This window comes from Channa argus, chromosome 23 (assembly GCF_033026475.1).
Source record: "Channa argus isolate prfri chromosome 23, Channa argus male v1.0, whole genome shotgun sequence".
Taxonomy (NCBI): Eukaryota; Metazoa; Chordata; class Actinopteri; order Anabantiformes; family Channidae; genus Channa; species Channa argus.
In genome coordinates this window covers 2,752,480-2,767,750 of record NC_090219.1, presented here as the reverse complement: position 1 = coordinate 2,767,750, position 15,271 = coordinate 2,752,480, and positions in this window count along the sequence as shown.

Genomic DNA, 15,271 nt, shown 5'->3' with positions numbered 1-15,271 from the left:
TTGTGGATTTTGTAGATTTTTTTATTAGACACTCCCTCTGTTTATTTCTAACTCTCTATCTTTGTATCGGGCTGTAACTCTGTCTGTTCGCTGAACATAAAGGCGTATAAAAGCCTTTTTGTGGTTTCCTGCTGTCCTAAACTGATCGTTTGAGTTTGTCTGAAAACTACATGTTTTTAAGTAAAAAAATACAAAAGCAATGATGTGGAGTTAGAAGGAGGTATAGCCTGCTTCTTGTTGCTAGAGAAAACCTTTTATATCAGCTATAACTAGCAAAAATTGGAATCTCTAATTAAACTGTGACTAGTCGAGTTGAATTACGGGTAATGTAGGCATCGGATATTGCAATGGAAGATGAATGCATACATCAACTTTTTTATATTTTAAAGTCAAAAACTCATGATGCTTATATATTGAACATAAAGCATTAACAAATTTGTAAATTCACATATTCTTAATTGAAATGAGGTAGAAAAGAGATTTTTTATGTAAAGCATGTAAATATTTACTTGATCATGAGCTCATTTCATTATTTATAATATAAAGGGAAAAGTTAAAATGCATATCACCAACACCATATGCAGTGCGGTGTGTTTAAAAGTTATCACCAACAGAGGGCGATGGAAACCTAGTAGTTTCTCCATGAGCTGCTATACTGAATACGACATAATTTTCCTATTACCTTGATTAATAGCATTTCCCTGCAGCTGTAATGACTGCAGTGTTTCACTTCCAGCTGAGTTATTTTAGTTTTATAACCAAGCTTTGGATTTCCCATTAGATGCCTGCGGTTTCTGCTTTGTGTGTGTACTGACGAGCACTCCGTAATGGTGTGAAATGATCCTGGTCATTCTCCAGGTGACATCCCTCCTTAGTTCATAGCATCTAATGAGGCCAGCTGCTTTCAGAGGTGCCCTGTAAGAGAAACTGAATCCTGGTGGTGCAGTGGCACTCATTGTCTAAGTATTTAGGCCACTTCTATAGTTTCTCTTGCCCTTGATAGGCAGTGGCTGAAGCACAGGCTCTTCTTACACTGATGCTATGAGGTGCACTCATGGTGGCAAACCAACAGCTCGGGTCAGCTCTGATTAATTACATCGTTATAATTTCAGCAAACTAGGGCTCAGTGTTTATGTCTTTGGTTAATCACTGGTTGTTTTTGATCTTTGTTCAACTGTCACCAGTTCACAGATTGAAGTAGAATAATTTGTTGCAGTGGAAGATATTATGGTTTTATTTAAAAATCCTTAGAATTTGGTACCAAACACAGCAAGTGTGTGGTCACAAGCAGAGTGATACTACGAAAGAAAGTAATTTTTCTAATGTTAAAGTAATAAATCTACATTTTAAGGGATAAACATAGATGCAGAGATTGATACCACTCTCCTAACTGCCCAGGGGTGTGGTCAAAGGGGAGATTAAGGGTGGCACAGCCATTGTTACTGTTACTGATACAAAATAATAATAAAGTGCAGTTATTGTCTTTTAGGATTTTAAATTACATTGTAAACGTTTTTATCCATTTTCCAAATATTTCCCCTTTCTTTAAATGTGCCCCCCCCCAATGCCCTGTATCTATGCATTATGAATCAAGCTGATTAGCCTTGCTAAAGGCTAGAAATCAAGAAGAGTAAGAAGAGCTAGTTTTTCACCTTACTCTTATTACTTTGGTATATACCGGCTCAGTTTACTGGATAAAACATCAATAATGGAAAATCTTGCAACTGAATAATTACGTTTAGTACTTCTGTACTAATTAGCAAGGTGAAAAGTAAGTGTGTGGAGGTCAGAGTTTTTGTTGACTGGTTTGCTTTCCACAGTTAATTTAATATTGATGTTGCAAAGTGTAGAAATGACAGAAAGCCAGGATTTAAAAAAACATTATCAGTAAATTTGAATTGACCTTCATGTTATGCTTTGAGTTTCCAGGCAAAGTACTGAAGAACATCAGAGCCACTGATGAGAGGTCATTTTCAAAATGAAAGTGATATGATAGTTCATGTGGTGTGGAACTTGATCACAGTTGATGTCTTGCTCAGGCACATAGCAGGAGTTTGATTCCAGGTCATTCAGGTGTAGGATACTCTCCCTTTGTCCTCATGTTTGTGGATGCACTAAAGCACTGATTGTATTGTAAAAGCATATCCAGTAGCACAACTATAAATATCCCAAAAGATTAAAGCTTACATTCCATATTTAGGCCTCTTTATATTGTCAATTAGCCCGGGGTTGTTTTACTATTCTCGAAAATGATCCTTATCCTACTGGCTGTCACTTGAGACAGCGTGTCAATAAGCTAAATGTAGGAGCTTTATGTACTTCTCTTTCAGTATCATTACCCATAAATCAATGGAGGACATTTATTGGTGGACATCTTCACCTTGTATGACACCTTTTAAATTGATTTTCCTGTCAAGATATTAGGCAGGGTCAATGCATGTGTGCGTGTGGAGTAATCTGCATTGACAGATTGGAGTTTGGGTTGTTCAAACATTTTTCAAAGCCGGGCAGTTTCTTTTAGATTTAGCAGCTTCTAACTTGTTAGGAGCAACCAGACACAAATGTAGCTGTTTTAGTTGGACTGTGGGTAGCAGCAGGTTGACTCCCAAAGCTTGTGTTTGTAAATTGGTGCAACTGATGCCAGTGCACGTACTCTTGCAGTACTGTCATGCCTAATCTAAAGCGATGCGATGATCACAGTGTAGCCCCTGTGTGTCCTTTGAGAGCACTGTGCCATAGTGAATGTATTTATGTGCAAATTAATATTATCTCTTGACAGCTTTGCACTGCTTTTTTTGGTCAGCCAAGAACTATAGTTTCTTTGTAGTTTCTTTTTGGCAGGGAGAAACATGTTTTTCAGTTAAAGGCAGAGACATGGAAATGTTAGGGGGGTCCAGAAGCTTTGATCCACACTTGCTCTATAAATGAAATTTGGTACAAACATTTGTGGTCATTAGGGGATGACATGCAATGATTTTGGTGATTGCATCACTATTCCTTTAGTGCCATTGTATATTAAGCCTCTCAATTTTATTTTTATTGACAATGTTGACAGCTATTCGTTTGATTGCTGTGAAATTACACACTGACATGCATGATCCCCACAAACTGAATTGCCTGTAGGTGTGAATGTGAGTGTGAACGTTTGTCTGTGCATGTATGTCCTTCTGTGTTGGCCCTGAGATAGACTGGAGACCTGTCCAGACTGTACCCCGCCTCTTGCCCAATGACAGCTGGGGTAGGCTCCAGCCCACTGCGACCCTGCAAGAATTAAGCAGTTACAGAAAATGGATGGATGGATGAATCATACAGTATCCATTGCCTTCTGGTGACTGCCTTATGTTTTAGCTTGTGCCACCCTGAAGTAGCCATTTGTGTATTTTAGTTGATTGCACAGAAAAGCCACAATGTAACAGAAATTTTATTAATGTTCCTCCCTGATTCCTTCACTAAACAGCTGACAAAACTAATTCCCATTGACTAATTAGCAAAATGCTAACATGTTACCTAAAAGCATTTCTGCTGGCATGACTGTAGATTATCTTTATTTGTGCCAAGGGTGTATATGAGCTCCAAAATAACCTTTATAGCAAAGTGGCTTAGATGCAATTACTACTAGCCAGTGTAGTAGAATGTACCTACAGTATATGTAGTTAAAGTTAGTACTTCATAATCACAGCTGTTTTCTCTTGTCTTTACACCAAGTTTAAGTGCTGTCTAATGTTTCTTAATTTTGGCTGCACTTAATAACATTTAACTGATCTGTTAAGATTGTTCCAGCCCTTAAAGTAACTCTTCTGCTAAGAACTTTCTGGCTTGTCTTAATCACTTATATATGACATAATGTGTATTTATACTGGAGTTTTAAGCTGCATGTAACACAATATGTGGGCTTTAGTATGCATACATCCGTTGCTTTTCTCTCTCTTTAAACCTTGGACTGTTGCAGACATCCAATTCTTCCCGTGAGAATCAGAGCCTTCCAAACCACTAACTTCACATTAATGCATTTCCAATAGAGGAAGCATGGTGGGAAATACCACAGAGTCGAAGCTGTCAAGACCGACCCTAGAGCTCCACTTAAACTAGCCATAGATAAAAGCTTATTATATCTGACTGATGAGAGAAAGTGAAAATACAATGAAAAGAAAAAAAAAAAACAAAGAGCGTTTGGCTTCAACGTGGAAAATCCTGCTGAAGATGTTAGTGAATTTGTGTCTGTCTGGTGTGTTTGTGTATGTCTATATGTGCGTGTGTTTGAGCGTTGTGGTGTCAAAAGTGTCAGAGAACACATTCTACGGATGATCCATCCAGTGATAGGGACAGGACAAGTTGCCACGGCAACCCTGGCCTCTGAGACTGGCTGGAGCTGGAACAGACTGAGAGCAAGCGAGAGAGACAGACCGGAGGAGAGTGAATAAGAGAGCTGAGATGACTTTGGATGGCTTGAGTGCTGCCAGAGGTTTTGAAAACAGTACAGTAATGAACAGGAGAGATGGAACCATCACACAGGAAGCCAGAGTCTCAAGGGAGTGTAACCTCTTGATACTTAGGCCATCTGAAACCTATCATCACGAACCTATCATGAACTAAAAAGACTGGGCACATACACACACACAGGCAAACACACTTAGAGAACATTCAGTTCCCTGTGGACACAGAAGAACACACGGTATACTTACCAACATATAAACATGGAACTACTGTACCCAAACATGGATCCAACCTGCTGTAGGCATAGTCACATACACACACACATACATACACACAAACACACGCATAGTGTCAAGTGTCAGTGATAATGATTAAATGGGATCGAGCAGTTGTTTATTACCTACCTTACTGTGGATGTTTTGGCTGCCACTTATTTCACCAAGCCTATTAAAGGAATGCTTGTTCTTTTTTCTTGCCATGTGTTAGATGAACATATTGAAACTCCTCTTATATCTGTATCACAAATACATAATATGTAGCTGCTGGTTGTATTGTAGCTGCATTTTAAAAATGTGATTATTATTTATTACTAAATCTAAGGGATTTAGTTTTTCAAATAATTTCAATTTAATACCTTTACCTTTAACTTCAATAAACACATGAAATTAAAAAAAATTTAGCATCTTCCAGAATTTAGCCTATGAATTTAAACTGTCGATATTTGTTATTTGTAACCACCCCACGGAATATAGGCCAGAAAGTAGCTGCTCCAAAAAGTTTGGTAGGTCTTATAATCTGATATTACACACAACAACTTGGTTTGGTTAAGGTACAAAAAAATACACGTATTTGATTATGTTTAGACAAAAAAACAAGAATATTATGCCAGTAGGTAGTAGGTAATTCACCAAACAACAAAAATTGGCTGACAACCTGCCATTTAATGACATAATAACAGTCAAACCAACTAAGATGTTGAAATAGGTTGTGGATAAAGTGTCATCATATTCTAATCAAATCTTCCTCATAAGTAGCATATGAATTTAATTTAATTAAAAAAGAAAAATACTGTTCCAGTGGGTTCCCACCTGGAGCTAGATACTCCGGAAGGTCAAGAACTTTCAGTTTTACATCAACTTGGCTAGGTTCTTGCACTTACAGATTTAGTATGTACCTTTCTTAAAATTATTTAGTATAAATAATATTAAAAATACATATTTTTTGTAGAGAGTTTTTGTTAAAAGGCTATATGAAACAGACTAATTGAAGAGTCTGGCAGCACTGCAGAGAGATTTGCTTCTAAAGTTTTTTTTAAGTAGACCCGTCCAGGGTGTACCCTGTCTCCAATGATAGCTTTGACAGGCTCCAGCCCCCCACGACCCTACAGGATAAGAGGGTATAGATAATGGATGGATAAATAGATGGTCAAGGAGTAATTCTCACCTTTTATCCAATCAGAGAAAGCGATTTATTTCTGCTTGAAAGGTACATTTGATCGTATCTTATTTCTAGTAATTCAATATGACTAATACCTGAAAGGCTGGAGAGAACGGAGACAGCAGAGCAGTGGACTGATTTTGAGTCTCAAGCTACCTTCATTCTCAAAAGTTGCATAGTATATCTATAAATGGGAACTTCAAATTCACTTAATTTTTTTTTTTCTTGTTTGGAATTTTTAGCTTCTGAGTCAGAAATTTTACCTTGAATTTTACCTGCCTGAAGTCGGATTCCTGACTAAGACAGTGAGATCGGTCTCACTGTCCTCGACCTCGGAAACCAGTATGGCTGCTCTGTCCTCCAACAGAGTGAAAGCTGTAGTAAAGCTGCAGTTCATTATTACTTTTCATAAACACACAGTAGTACTGTCCAGCTTCTATCTGTGGATTGTGTTTCTATGTAAAAATTATATCTAATGCTTTGTTATAACCACCAGTGGTCTAGGTATCATACTGACCTCTTTTAAATTAAGGAATGTTTACCATAATTATTGTCTTAAGAATATATATCAATATTTCATAGGGAAAATGACTGTCAGCTTTTCATGCACACCACAGTATATTTATAAATACCGTATATACACTGTAACCATTATAGCTGTAAATATTAGAGGGCAAGATTTGGACCAGGCGCTCAGTTCCATGCAAACAATCCCAGAAACACAAAGGATTACCAGGATAGAAAATCATTCAATAGGTAAACAAAGTCTAAAAATACCTCAGTCCTAATCGCAGCACATAACACTGTTGGTTTCATGTTGGTGTGCAGTAGTTGGACTGTTGTAGTAGTTGGACTGACAATTTATAACAATATGATCTATCGTTTATTCTCCCAGAGTCAATCAGGAGTCAACTGTTGTGGATGTCACATCTCCCTTCCCTTGCTCTGATATTAAGTTTTAAACTAATTAATTGTTACCATGGTGAGTTTCTTGGAGAAAATCGTGCCAGAGCTCATGTTGTCTCTTGCAATAACTGGGGGTGTGAACACACAGAATATTGCTTCGTATTTAAGTGTGCTTCACATGGGAGCCTGGTGACTCAGTGGTAGAGCATAAGGTTGGGATACAAAAGGCCACGGATTTGAATCCCACCCCACAAGGTGTGGCCCCGCCCAGCCACCAAGGGTTACCTTGGTGCTGGTCCAAAGCCTGGATAAAAATGTGAGCGTTGCGGCAGGAAGGGCATTCGGTGTGAAAACTCATGGCAAATCTACGTGTGGAATACATTCTGCTGTGGCGACCCCTGAAGTGACAAGCCCAAAGCCGTCGATATCGATTCAGTTGTGCTTTAATTAAACTATACATGTATTTAAACTTTGACGCTGTCCCAAATACATAAATGATATATTTATAAAACACAGTTTTGTATCTATCTATCATTCTATCATTGCTAGAAGATGAATTATGTGACTTGTTTGTGATTCTGTAGCTGGGTAACATCCAGCTGCTCTCATAAATAGATGCAGTTGTCACCATCTGTAACGACAATCACTGCTTCATTTAATTACACACTGAGGTGTGTGATGAGTGCAAATCACAGGTGTTTACATGTGTTTACAAGCAGAGGTGTGTGTGAAGAGAAGACAGACCTATGTAACACTGGAGCTCAGTACCACACCTGTAATTTAACTGACAAAGAAAGGGTTTAAGGTTTTTTAGCAGGAGTTGTAGTAGGCCATAATGTAGAAAGAGGATTGAGACCTTGCTTGCTAATAGGTGCTAATGTAGAAGGGATTCCATCCAATTCATCCTGAGGAGCATGTAACCACAAGTTGCTACCTACAGTATACTGTGCTGCCTATTTCTGCCCTGAGGGCCTTAAACAGGTGAGTCTAGTAACAGTCCAAGCTCCATGACGAAGGGATAAAGTAGTAAAAAAGACCTCACTTTCCTAAAATGGCCTCATTCAATGCAGTCAAACTCAAATCTGTTCTCACAAGGAAAGCACAACACACAAACATATACATACACACCACCCTGAGTCACAGTCACTCTATTTTGCCACCTCGAGTGGACTAGCAAAGACGTGCAGGGTGATACGTCCCTCGGATGACACTTGTCTTTGGCGATGAGCTGTGCAGTCACAGGCGTTTAGCTGTGATGGCGACACTGACAGAAGACAAAGCCATGAGTTTACAGAAAGCCGCCGGCCATATCTTGGAGTGACTCGTGGGTTATCGTTGACATGCCAACACTGTGTTCCTCCCTCTAATTTCCCATGAACTATTGAGCTGGGCTGCACATCTCCCAACAGATAGGAAGACAGCAGATGAGGAAAGGTGAGACATTTATCTGTGAAAGGGGCCAACTGGGGAAAAAGTCTGGGACAAAAGGTGGATGGGTGATTGCTATGCCAACAATGCTGCTTGTCATTCTACATCTGGTTTTACCTTTTTTACGCTGTCCACCTCATTTTCTGACACTTTCTATTCTGACATATGTTCTCTCTTTATTTGACTGTGATCTTTCTGACAGTCAACCTTGTCCTATTGGTTTTCTCTGGCTTTCAGCCACAGCCAAGATCAAGGGCCAACAATAGCAGGAATTGACAAAAATAAACTGAGAAAAATAAAAAGACCAAGAGGGTCATTCCTGGATGTAGGCCTCTGATTTGCCTTGGAGTGGTCCGTGGATTAGGGGCCAAGGCCTGGCTGCCTGATTTAAATTGCTTCACATACTGAACAGATTTAGCCAGAAATAAATGGACCAACTGAGCTGATAGAGTCATGCTTATGGAGGGATATTCTGTCCAAAACACTCCCAGCAGCAGCAAGAAGGCAGAAGGCTGATGCCAGTTGTGGAGATGAAGGTAGAGGAGTATTTATTTTCACACTGATCTGGAATGTGTATAACCTTAGTCATTATCACAACCATCGACATTATGATAAATGAGTCAAGTTTAATCTCACTGCCATCATGATAATTAGGATTATCCCTTTGAAAGCTGTCATAAACATCTCCAGTTTAATGTTTAAAGTTTAATGATGACCCCTACAGTATCAGCAGTACCATCATTATCCTTAACATCATCATTATCATCATCATCATTAGGGTTTTGTTTATCAGTTGTCTGGTGCATATCTTTTATCCAGTCTGAAAAAACAATGCACCTGATGGCCAATTTTGGTTTCCTACATTTGTCAGTGACCTCTCTTCTAGTATAATTACAATTTAAAAATACCTGATAAATCTATCTTTGATCACACCACGACTTTTCATCTAACATGAAGTCAAAATAATCATTTAACAGCTAAGTATCTCTACGTTTACTCGATGGATTGGTACAAATTTGTCTACAGCTATTCGTGGTCCTCAGAGGATGACCCTAATGACCTTAGTGACCCCTGATGTCACCTCTACCACCCACCATAAAGCTGACATTTGTAGCTCTGCATGAAATGTCCTTCTTGTCCTCATCAGAATGAAATGTGATTTATTTGAAAATGCATTGTTGCTAATATGCCTAGACAGCAAACGTTGTAATTGTACCCACTAAGCATCAACATGTTACCAGGCTTAAAATGATTGTGTTCCATACTTTCACCTTATTCTACCTTACATTAACAAAATCCTATTCACTAAATCTTATTTACTACCCTGTAAAAACACTTACCTTTAGAGAGGACATCTCGATGCGTTAGATTAAACAAGATACATACGCATACACTTGCACATACTATTTGTTCCTCTCTGCAGTAATGAATGAGCTGATGTTGAGCGGATTATATTGTGGCGGGTTTATTTAATGATTGCTGCACAAGCTACAGTACACTGAGATTCTCTCATGGGCTCAGGTCAAAGAAAATGCCTCATAGTAGTAAAGATCCTTTACAACCACCAGGGGAAATCACTGCCGGGTTGTTGGCAGCCCTTGTAATTAACCATGTTAGCTTTTTTACACTCACAAAAGCTAGAGAATAAACCCTGTGTAGGTCCTAACCTTTAAATCCTGTGTCACATAAAGTGGATGGGGGCTATTTAACACCTGACAGCATCATTAAATTCTGCATCAGAAAGCCAATTTTAAATGATTAAGGACTTACACTGGAAGGGAAAATGATGTGTTTTCTTTTGGTTGAAGAGGGCAGTTTCCATTTAGCTGAGCATCTCAAAAGCAGGTAGAATTTGGTGTCTTGTCTTGGTCTAGGACACCTTAACAGGCTGGATGTTTGCTGTCAAGAGGGCTTGAACCTAAGAAGAGAGACAGGCTCCCTAATCACTACTCGTACTTTCTGTATCACTGTATCACCAGTTACATGTAAGTGATACAGAGCACAATGCCGAATTTGGAACTCTTTGCTACCACAGTGACAGCTCATCATATGCTTGCATTGTTTGGTATCAGTAGGTCTAATTAGCAAGGCCCAGGGCAAGGTTACACTCTATTCTAATAACCATTTTACATTCTCCACTGAATCATAATGATGATGATGATCCCATAGGGCAACACTGTAATCATTCACATGCTGACTCAACTCCAATTATATACTAGTAATTTCAGCTCTATTCTTTTCAACGTAATCACGCCCCACCAAACTGTAAACTATTTGCTCACACAAAGCAATAGTTACAGACAAACTTTATTGTTTTTGCCAAGGTTCAATAACAAGAAAAGGGCAAAATTAACTTTAATAAATTTGAGAACAGTGTGTGATGAGTAGATTCTCTACAAGGAATAGTAAATCTACTACAATTGTTAGTGTGAGTACAGCAAAATACCCAAAAATGAATGGAGCTATCAAAACATAATAGCTGTGTTGTATAATACCATGTGCTCTTTTTTAACTTTACTGTGTATAAAATCTGTGGTGGCAGGTGGTATAGTACAAACTGCATCAGTAAAGAGGAATAATACCATAAAATTGCTAAACAACTCACTCACCTGACAGATAATATTTCCCATGAGGCACAAATCTTAATATTTCAGTAAGGCAGAAATTATCACTTGGTTTGACTTAATGAAAAACAGCTGAACACATAACACAGCATTTCCTATAATAATTTCTCAAGCCCTCTAGCTTTACTTAAGAATTCCACTGGGATTAACTCTACAACCTATATTCCACTTGGTGGTGTTTAATTTTAACTTAATTATTCATTACACCTTTAGCTGTATTTTAGGGATCACACTTAATTTCCTTTTCTTACCGTGGGTCATAAATGTGGCTGGTAGGAAGCATTCTCATAAAAGCCATAAACAGATATGTGTGTTCCTGATAAATGCAACGTAAATACAGTTTTATCTATTTATAGCTATTGTTTCCCACAAACCACTGAGCTTCCTTGCCAATTGCATCTGGTAAGAGATATTTGAAGAGCAAATGTAATAAGAAGAAGTGATCACAATGGCTTGTTTCGAACAATAGAGGAAACAGAAAACCTGCTCTTTGTATGTTACCTGTTTTCAAACTGTTCTGATTGTAAACAGCTGACAATTTCAGATATCTAATGTTATTCCAATGAAAATATGGTGTACATTGTATGGTAACTCTACTGTGTATATTAATTGGGAATAATGATTGAACTAAAACACATTTAAACAATGTAACATTTGGACCCTAATCACCCAGTGAAACTGCGATTGGTGCAACTTTTGGTCAAAGAATCTATCTGTTTAAAAGTGTTCAAGAAACAGATTTGAAATAAGATGGTGATACTAATTCAAATAAACCAGGAACAAGATCAAGTATACTCTGCCTCTTCCCCTATAGGCTCCATTCCTCCCTGCGACCCTGAACAGGATAAACACTTAAAGATAATAGATCTATGGATAACAATGAATATCTGTCACCAAGGTCAAGCAAATGTATCTTCTGGGGACCATTAATATCTGTGCACAATATCGCCACAATCCACATAGTAATAATTGTAAGTATATTTCAGAGTGGAAGACAAAAGTTTTCTTATGTGCAAATACACAGTATATATCTGCAGTATTTTAAGTAAGACTTCCTGAATTGTTAGGGCACTAAAGTACAGTGATAAAGACACTGATTTTGATGTATGGGTGCAAATGTTACTTCTTAAGTGTTATGTTCTCCTCTCTGTAAAAACATAATTCTTTACTAACAGCTGTCCATTCAGTGAGCATACTATGAGCTAAAATACAATTGATTAATGTTGTCACTCCCTTTAATGTGAATATAACTCAAGAGCAGGTCTACCCTTTGCTATTTCACCGCAGTGAATCAGTGGGTCGTGCTTACTGCATGACACTGAGAGAGGAGGGAAAATGTAAAGAAAAAAAACTATATGGTGGATTAAGTTGTTTTTAGTAGTAAAATACAATAAGCACGTAGTAAAAAGTAGTAAAATATTATTACAATATTAAGTGTGATGGAAAATTGGGTGTGGGCAACATTATTGCGATTATTCCTCATAATGCTTTAGAACAGCCAATACAATATATGCAATAGATGGGCCTCAAGCTGCAGAGAAAATGGACACACGCTGTGTTTAAAAAATGGTGCACGATGAGAAAAGCATTAAACAAAACCTGCCTTCATATGAAATGTGCAGTAGTAAATGTTAAAAAGCTTGCACAAGCTGCATCCTCCCAATCCCTACCCCCCATTATGTCTTTCTTTTATGAATGGTTTTCTCAATGGACCAGATGGAGGGAGAGCTAGTGTAAGACCAAGACAGATGTTTCACTAGACCCAGGGTGTATTCATGTTTGTATTCTTGCCTGTGCATGTCTAAGAGTGAGACAGTGAAAAAAGACCCACAGAGAAAACTACACCAAATATGAAATAAAAGTGGAATTAATAAAGAAGAAATTGAAAGGAGAGAGAGAGTGATAGTGTTACATTTTTAAATCTACCTGTCATTGTTTTATGACCCAGTGGTAGAGATTTATTTAGCACATTTACTTTAAAGACAAGTTTGGTCATTTGACAGTCTGAAGCAAACACTTAATCTTCAATCATATTTGGTCTTTTGTAAGCTTGCAGTCTGAATCAGCTTGTATGTCTGTGCCACGCACCTCTATTTTTGCAGACAGAAAAGTCTGGATAAATGCACAGGGCTGTGTCAGGAAGAGCATTCGACATAAAACCCATACCAAATTAAACATGTGAATCATTACTTTCACACCAAATCTGACTTCCATACCAGATCGGTCACGGCCTGGGTTAACAATGAATGAAAATTCTGGAGGGAGTTAGATGAAGTGATGCAGGGCATCCCCACTGGTGAGATAGTGGTGATTGCTACAGATTTTTATGGACATGTTGGTGTAGGGATCAGAGGCAATGAGAATGTGATGGGCAGTTTTGGTCTTCAGGACAGGAACGTAGAAGAACAGATGGTGATAGACTTGGCAAAAAAGATGAAAATGGCTGTAGGGAATACTTTCTTCCAGAAAATGTAGGAACATACGGTGACATATAAGAACGGAGTTAGAGCACTCAGGTGGGTTACATCTTGTGTTGAAGTTGTAATCTGAAAAAGATCAGTAGCTGCAGACTATTGGTAGGGGAGAGTGTAGGCTGAAAAAACAGTATGGTAGTGTATAAAATGACTTTGTTGGTGAGGAAGATGAAGAGAACTAAGGCAGAGCAAAGGACAAATTGGTGAAAGTCAAAAAAGGAAGAATGTGGTGTTGCTTTCAGGGAGGAGTTAAGACAGGCTCTGGGTGGTAGGGAGGTGCTTCCATATGACTGGACAATTACTGATAATGTGATCAGGGATTCATTTAGGACAGCACTCAGTCTGTCATCGGGAAAGAGGAAAGTGAATAAGGAGATTTGGTCGTGGACGTTCAGGAAGGTATACTGAGAAAGAGGTTAGCTAAGAAGAAGTGAGACACTGGGAGGACTGAAGAGAGCAGACAGGAGTACAGGAGATGCAGTGTATGGTGAAGGTAGAGGTGGCAAAGGCCAAACAAAAAGATCTTGGAAAGTGAGAGGATGCCCGAGGAATGGAGGTATACTGTGGTATAAGTGTACTGGTGCCCATTTTTCAGAAGAAGGGAGTGTGCAGAGCTGTGGCATCTACAGAGGAATAAAGCTGATGAGCCATACAACAGAGGAGTTCAAGGTGGAGGTGGGTCTGCATCAAGGATCTGCTCTGAGCCCCTTCTTGTTTGCTCGGGTGATGGACAGGTTGACAATTTAGGTTAGACAGGAATCTTCATGGACTATGATGTTTGTAGATGACATTTTGAGCCGTAGCGAAAACAGGGAGCAGGTGGAGGAAAATCTAGAGAGGCAGAGGTCTGCTCTGGAAAACATAGGAATGAAGCTTAGCAGCAGTAAGACAGAATACATGTGTGTGATTGAGAGGGATCCAAGTGGAAAGGTGAGGTTACAGGAAGAGGAGGTGAAGAAGGTGCAGGACTTTAAGTACTTAGGGTCAACGCTTCAGAGCAACAGAGAGTGTGGAAAAGAGGTGAAGAGGCCTGTGCAAGCAGGTTGGAACGGGTGGAGAAAAGTGTCAGGTGTCTTGTGGGATAAAAGAGTATCAGCGAGAATGAAAGGAAAGGTTTTCAAGACGGTGGTGAGACCAGCAATGTTGTACAGCTTAGAGACAGTGGCACAGAAGAAAAGACAGGAGGCAGAGCTGGAGGTAGCAGAGCTTAAGATGTTGAGGTTCTCTTTGGGAGTGACGAGGATGGACAGGATCAGGAATGAGGACATCAGAGGGACAGCTCATGTTAGATGTGTTGGAGATAAAGTCAGAGAGGCCAGATTGAGGTGGTTTGGACATGTTCAGATGAGAAACTGTGAATATATCGGTAGAAGGATGCTGAGGTTGGAGCTGCCAGGCAAGAAGTCTAGAGGAAGACCAAAGAGGAGATTTATGGATGTAGTGAGAGAGGACATGAAGTGACTTGGTGTGAGAGAAGAGGATGAAGAGGATAAGGTTATGACTACCATTACCCTTTAAGTACAACTTTCATTGTAGACATACTGTACTTTTTATTTCACTAAAATTGTTAGTTTAAAATTACTTTACAGACAAAACATATGATCAGACAAAACATATGATCAAAAAACAAAAAATATGTTATTATCTTAATAAAATACCTAGCAGGTGCAAAGTAGTTAAAACACTGCAGTGTTGACCAGCTCCTGAAGCACGGTGGTGGAGTGTTTAGTGCTGCCACTACATAGCAAGAAGGTCATTGAATCCCAGCTGGCTGCACCGTATTGGTGTGGAGTTTCCATGTCCATAACCTGTCCATGGTGGGCCCTACCTCTTAACCAGTGACAGCTGGGATAGGTTTCAGCCTCCTGCAACACTGAATAGAATAAGCAGGTACAGCTAATCAATAATTGGATGGATGATAGGCTGCAAAATCAAAGTGCTTATCGTAAATGATAGTACACTAACATA